This window comes from Apteryx rowi, unplaced genomic scaffold (genome assembly GCF_003343035.1).
Source record: "Apteryx rowi isolate R43461 unplaced genomic scaffold, aptRow1 scaffold_106, whole genome shotgun sequence".
NCBI classification, from domain to species: domain Eukaryota; kingdom Metazoa; phylum Chordata; class Aves; order Apterygiformes; family Apterygidae; genus Apteryx; species Apteryx rowi.
In genome coordinates this window covers 1,085,567-1,093,134 of record NW_020447264.1, presented here as the reverse complement: position 1 = coordinate 1,093,134, position 7,568 = coordinate 1,085,567, and positions in this window count along the sequence as shown.

Below are 7,568 nucleotides of genomic sequence, written 5' to 3'. Positions count from 1 at the left end.
GCCCTGAGCAGCTGAGAAGAGCCAAGATTCAGCAATGTCTTTGCTTTGTGCGTGGAAGGTTATGGCCCATAAAATGTTGGAAGAAACCAAGCGTAGCCAGGTTGCCTGGAGAAAGTAAAGCACAGGAAGGCCAAGGTATTCTGATGCTTCAAGGCACAAGCATGCAGGATGGGAGGCACGGGAACAGCTGCCAATCCCACAGAGGGCAGCTTCAGCCCAAAAAGTCTTGGACTGCTGCTGATGCTGTGGCTTTAACCCTTCTTCAGCAGCAAAATGGCACAGGAGAGCAGGCTGCTGTCCGCTTGCTTCTGCTATCCATCTTCAGATGATGCTTAGGCGTTGCCACAGGCTACAAACTCAGTTTGACAGTGGACAAAGGGACAGGGATTAAAAGGGTACTACACTCATCTTTCATAGTGCTACACCCACTTTTGAGTAAGACTATCCATTCTGGACCCAGCACGGAGAAGGTGGTGTGTGGTCTGAGTGCTAGAGAAGAAATTGGGGTCCTCCTGTCTCTCTTGGTTGATGYTCCACCTTAAAGACCTACCTAAATAACTCAGAGAAGGTGGGTGCCTCTTTCTTCCTCCCCTCCTGCAGCTTTGATAGAGAAGGACAAGTTGGACAATACCAAAAGAAAAGTAACTTTCTGACTTGGCGTAGAGAACTGTGATAGTGTTGAGATTGGTCTGAATAGGGAATGGTTGGGAATGATGGCTTTGAAACCACCAGAAGAAGCAAAGGGCAGGAGAAGGGCCATAAGGATGACAAGTGTTGATGGCACCTGTATTAGTAGACCAGACCTCCAACTTCTCAGGAAACCTGGATAATGAGATAGGACTGTGAGTAAATCCTGATGACTCAGATCCTAATGTCTGTCACCTCCTTCAGGGAACAAAAAGGCCCATCTGAACATAGCATACGGTTGCCTACCTAAGAAGAACCCAGGAGAAGCAAGGAGCACACTGTGTCATCACGGACAGATGCAAACATTTTTGCGTCTGGATGCTAGACAGCTTATTGGGGCAACACGTCTTGGTGCTTGTGAGTATGTACATAAGAGAGTGTGAATGAGTGAAATTGTTTTGTTTTTTCTTCACCTCTCCTCTCCTATAAAGTCTCACTTTGAGCTTTGATAATTGTTGCTGCAACATTGCAATCTAATTTCCCCTACCCTGGAAGCGCTGCTCATRAGCTCTAATTCCCATCTAGTCCCTGGAGGGACAGGAGGTGAATATGGCAGAGTGTCACTGTCCATATATATTTCCAAAACATTTAAGCATTGCTAAAGACTTAAAAATAAATCATGAGAACAGCAGTTAACTTTCCCTTTTGTTAGCTGTTCACCAACTCTGATCAAATAGCTTGTTCTCCACTGTGGCTTGGTTCACATATGTCTCCCAGTTTCAGTCATGAAACCAGTTGCTTTCCTCTTTCTCTTGCAGCATTATCCACTGTTTTCTGAGTAACCAAGCACTTTGCAGATGTACAGTTTATTCCCACAGTGCTGTATTGGAAAAAGTGCCAGAATACCCAATTACAGGGGGAAAACAGAAACGCAGAGGGATGCTTGTCTGCATAGGGTGTCTTTCAACAAGCTRAAAAGTGGAACCACGTCCACAAATCCCAGAGCATCCAAGATGTATTCAAGTTTATTTTAAATTCATTAACTCAAGTATCAGGGTATTAACTGAGACAGGATGGAGCGAAGCATGAGCTAATTTATCCTTCTTGTGGGATTTTGCCGATATTGTTAGCTCTGTGCTGCATGGCTGGTTTAAGCTAGCTCTGATATCTCTGTGCTCCATGACAATCCTGCAGGATATATCTATTGCTCTGTCCAGCGCTCATCTCTTCTTCAAGGCAGTGTTGTGACCTTGAAGACCACCTATGCAGCAAGAAATTCATTCTGTTTAGGACCTTTCCTGACATTTCTTTAGAGCTGTTGTCCCTGTTTCATCTGAATATCCCTCACAATTCTGAGGAATCAAGGAGTTTTATCCAAAAAAAAATCAGGAAAAGGATAGAGTTATAAGAAAGGAAAAGGAAATGACAAAATGAGGAGTTTTAAAYTACTGTAGCATGCTCAAAAAGAATGATGAAAGAGTTCCCCACACACCCCCAAAAAAGGAAAAGTCAAAGTGATATGCTTGTATTTTTCTGCATTTTGAAATTTAAAATTTGACTATTAAACATGTGCTACCGATTCAAGTAATGATTTTAATATTTCAACAAATTGAAACAATTATTAAGAGCAATTCAGTTACTAAAAGAAATTATTAAAAATAAAAACACTGAGATAAGAGTTGGTGAATTTGAAATATATGGATTCTAATGAACATCCACCAATGTGTTTTTAATTTAAAATCCTGTTAACTACCGGAGCAAAAAAAGATTTGCACCAAGCTAATGCTTTAACATGAGGAACATCACAAACCTAACAGCACTCTAGTACCTCAGAGGAGATGTTAAATCATAACTGTAAAGCAATCTGACATCCAGAGACAGACATCATCGTATAGCTGTTAGCATATAATACTAGGCATGTCCAAAATATGTAGACAGCTACACAATTTCGAAAAGATCGATTTCCCACTCTGAGTCCATAGACTATACAGCTTGTGTTTGCAAATTCCCCTGAGAAGAAAGCTATTAGGAAAAGCCCATGCATCTCTTCTCTTACACAAGACTTGTTTTCAGGTCTCAAATGGGACATTGTCCTGATCCTCTGACAAGTGGAGAATTTTCACCCAAATATATCAACTGTGAACTCCCACTAAGGTTGGAGATGCAGTAAATTGAAGTGAAGCTGTTTTGAGTCCCCACTTAGTGACGCTGGACTGAATCGAAAACCTGCTGAAGTCAGTGGGAATCTCTCCAGAGCTTTCAGAGGCCTTTGGTTTCAATCCATTCAAAAGCCCACGTAGGAACCAAACCCCTATTGCAAGTCTTTCACATGATAGCAGGAAAGTGTTAGGTCCCTCTTCCACTCTTGAGTCACAGATTTTTGGGTTAGCAATAGTCATGAATATAATCTAATCTGATCTGCTGAGAATCCACTCTCTCTTTCTTTCTCTATCCATATATATAAACACATATATATTCATACTTAATCAAGCTCATAACTTCTGATATACTACCACAAATCATTTTTTTCTTTCGCTTTTTCACTTTTTAGGCCATTATCTCCTGATGAAGTCAAATGATAGAAACATTACCATCTCCTTGTGTAAGCTGTTCTAACATCTAATTATTTTGTCTGCAAAATGAAAAGAAATACGCATTTTGAGCTTGCATGAATTGATTTTGCCTGAGATAACTACCATTCTGGTATCAGAGACAAGCCATTGCAATTCCAGTGTGGTCAGGAGAGATGTGCCAGTTTTACATCAGTGCAAGCAATAGGAGGATCTCATCCCGTGAAATGCATTCCCATCACAAGGTTGTTTTGACTTCATTCATACTAGCCCTGGGGTATAAACTGAATGTGTAAACATTTACATTTAATAAATCAGACAGCAAAAGCTAGTTTGAGTGTTATCTTTACATGAAGTGCATCCTCTTATTAACTCAAAAGATATTATGCAATAGCTGTAGCATGCCTCAGGTGCACTTTAAAATATATATGTTTTCATTCCATGCTCTGTTATTTATTTCATGTAATAATTGCTGGTGTTTTGTGACCACGGGGGCCTGGTGTATTTCAATATAATTTATAAACAGCTAATAAAACTAAAAGGTTTATAGAGGCTGCCTGGGAGGAATCTGAGGTCTAACAACTGCTCTCAATCAGCTGATCGGTGGGAGAAGACAAACAGTGGAGTTTGATGAGTCATTAAGAAGCAATTTTGCACAGACACGGCTTGATTATACAAGCACATGTAATTCYGGGCTGTATTTCCAGCCTTTCTGGTCTGTGTCCAGTGCAGACAGTGTCAAGAAAGAAGAACTATTTCCACTTCATCAGAGCAAAGTGACCTTAGTACACAGGACCTTTCATTTTCTTGAATAYTGACAGACAAATTTCAGAATAGGCTTAGATCTACCGCCAGCTTCCTGTTTCTCACTTGAAACTCATCCCTTGGAAGCTGAGTCTTTCTTTAAACACTCCTCAAACACTCCCATGAGGCAGAAGATAGTTTAGTCTTCCCATGCACAAAAAACAAGAAGTGGAAATGCAGTATTTTGTTCTTCATGGATGTCCACATCATCAGTGGATTGCTGGGCAGCAATCTCTGTCTTTGCTACCAGTCTGGCGCTGGAATTTCCTTACCCACATCAGACTGATGCTGTCTTCAAGCTTTCCACCRGACTTCCCACCTTGGCAAGTCTGTGTTTTGGGTGCAGCCATGAGGCCGCAAACGCCCTTGACACTCAGTACTCAGAGCAGCAGAAGCTCATCAGCTCATTCAGGATGACCCATGAAGGGTTTCGTGCTGTGCTTAAGTTATGCAGTTTTCCTAAAAGAGAGTCAAGAGTAGATGCAGGAAGGCATGGAGGTCGACCCTGCGGTCAGAGTGTTAGCAGAAGGGTGGTTGCTTAAGTACCCCGAGCTCATACAAGCTGTGCCCCCCCTGCTGGGGGCYCCTCCAGAGCAAAATAGAAGGTGAAATGCTCTGATATTAGTATCAAGGTGGGGCAAGCCCAGAGTCTGACTTGGCTGATTTCCCCCTCAAGACGAACACTCAGTAGCATACAAATGGTTAACACTAGAGAAATTTCAGCAGCGGGAATTTCTTCCGTCATCTTGAGCTTTCATCTTGTCGCTTTTTTATTTTATTTTTTTTCTTCTTGTCTGTCTTTGTGTTTTTATCACCCAGAGAAGAAGACATTCACCCTTCGCTGCTCAGAAACAGGGATGTTGGCAGAGAGGCTACATGTAATATGCCGTGAGCTCTCCCGGCCAAGTTGTCACGGATGGGAGTTAGCCAAGCTTGGGATAAACAAGCAGCCTGGATACTTCAGACTGGGTGGAAGAGCAACACAAATGTGTCCGTTTCGTTCCACTGGGGAATAGACAAGCGTTTCTTCTTCCCTGAGTGCGAGTGAGAGCAGATACGTGTGCCTTTGAAGCCACTGCAAAAATACTGATTGACGTCAGTGGAGTCAGGCTATCACCTTGCGGATGTGGTATTTGGAAACAGAGTGTGGCCAGAACTTTGACAACTCCTTTAATTAGTAGTTTGATTTCAGGCAGAATGCACACACGCACACACATTTATCTGTATATATGAAAGTGAAGAAAAAACAGGAAATGTCTCTTGGTTACTTAATGACTTGGGGATATGTACCTTGAAATATGAAATCAGATTATTTTATTTTGCACTGAAGTTTCAAGCTGGGAAAGAAACCATCTATTTCTTTCTTTCTAATCTGGCTTTTAAGTATATTGAAGTGGAAGTTTAAGGTGTGAAGTTTCTTTTCACTCTCTTTTGCTGTATACAAAAAACTGCTTCTGACACATCCTGTAGCTTCTGCTGTTCAGTGAAGAATGTTACTTAAATCATCCACTAATTTCAGTTCCTCAGGGTTTTAATCTACATAAGAAGGGCCAAGTGATAATAAACATGTATTAAACTAACGATACCACCATAAAACCAATTATCATAAATATTTACATTAAAAAAAAGATATTTGGCCTTTCTGATGCTACTACGAACAGAAGCTGCCATTCATTGCCAAGCATGAGAGTACATTGGAGAGGAGGCAGAAGGGTAGGGAAGACACCAGGAACTGGTCATATCTTCAACTGTCACAGTTCCTGGCTTGGTGAATATGAGTAACTCTGCAAAGATGCAGGCACATTACCAATTTACTGCTGCATATGGATTGGATGAGGAATGGTGACCCTCTGCATGAGCCGCTTAGGCAATGGCGGTCATGAGGTAGTTCAACATGTTTTATGCTGTAGAGAAAGAAGATGATTTTAGGTAGAGGTGTCCATCTGAACTGGTCACCAAAGACTTCCTTTAGAGCCAGTGAATACGAATGGTTCCACAAATCCACTGGCTGCACTGAATAGCTCTCCACTCTTTGGGACTCCAGACATTTTGTTCAAACAGATGCACAAGGATGACACAGTACACGCCAAATGTTGAGGGAGCAAGACCCCAACCCTTATTTTCCCATTTCTCCATTCTCCCTACCTCTTCCTCTCTTATTCTTTATTTTTTCAGGGACTTCTCAGCAGTGTCTCTCTCCTCATCCTGTCCACCAGCCCTGCCACACTCTACAGAAGTGTTTATTCCCTTGTTATCTCAGTGTTAACATATTTTTAGCCTTTGGGGTCCAGGGCATGCACACATGATGATAACAAATTAGTTTGTTTGCTGCTGTAGCTCCTGTAATGATTCCCCTACAGTGATACCTGAATCAGTTTATGTAAAATCAGACATTTACTATCCTGATAATCTTGTCACTCTGCTCCTGAGACAATGCCTTTCTGGACCAACGTGGCTGCAGAAATTGTGTCCTCTCTGAGTGGACAGAGGGGAAGAAAAGCTGAAACTCCACTCAGGGCGAGTATGTGAGGAGTATGAAACAGCCAAAATACCTTCCTATCTGCTGAATCTTAGACAGACCCAGGGTGTCCTTACAAATAGTCACTTTGATCCATGCAGCCATGACACAGAAAAGCTATTACACACTGATCTCATTCTCGTAGTCTTTGAGCACCTTGACGTTTGTATTTAGCCCTACAAAATAGGAAAGTCCTATTCATCTCCTTTTACTGGTAAGAAAATGAGACCCAGACAGACTAAGGCTAGAATTCATCTCTCTCACTCTGAGTGTCTGTAGCACTGTTGTCTCCATTTGACTAATTATCTTAGTTCTCATTATAGTTAACGACTGTCAATGAATTTAATGGAGTTTAGGACATGAATCACCTTACCAAGTGTACCTGTTTAGTTTAGGGTGAGATAAATCTCCCCCTGTGTCCCACTGAGTGTGATTCAGTTGCCCAGACATATGTGTTTGGTGAAGTTTTAGGCAACCTGGTTGATAGTATACAGAACCAACAGGAGACCCATTTCCTTCTAGAGCCCTTGTAGGATACTTAAAGACACCTAAAATAGCACCAGGAACCTATGATCAGGCAGACTAGCTGACTAAATAGACCACTTCTACGCAACTATAAAGAAAGCCCTGGTATATCAAACGTGTATTAAACTTCCAGATTTTCCCATCCTAAATAACTTTCCCAAGGTTAAGTCTCGTACCAAAGGAATCTGAAACCCTGTCTTGCAGCATGGAGAATAATGTCCTATTCATTGGCTCCTGCAATACTTTAAGGGTCTCTGAAAAGAAAAAYAAACATCTGAAAAAGGAATTGCCCGTCACTTATGCACTCTTTACCATGCTGGCTTGAGGAAGGCCTCAAGAATAAAACTGCCCAAAAGCCTCCAGTTTTCTGGTAGGCCGTCACTCAATGTGTGGCTGCCTGGGCTTCTAGCACAAGGCACTTGGATAACTGTTTATTTGTATTATTTATTAAGCAAATGATTTCTATGCATGGCATCTGGAAACACACCATAAATAAAACACAGTGGAGTCTTAAATTTAACTGC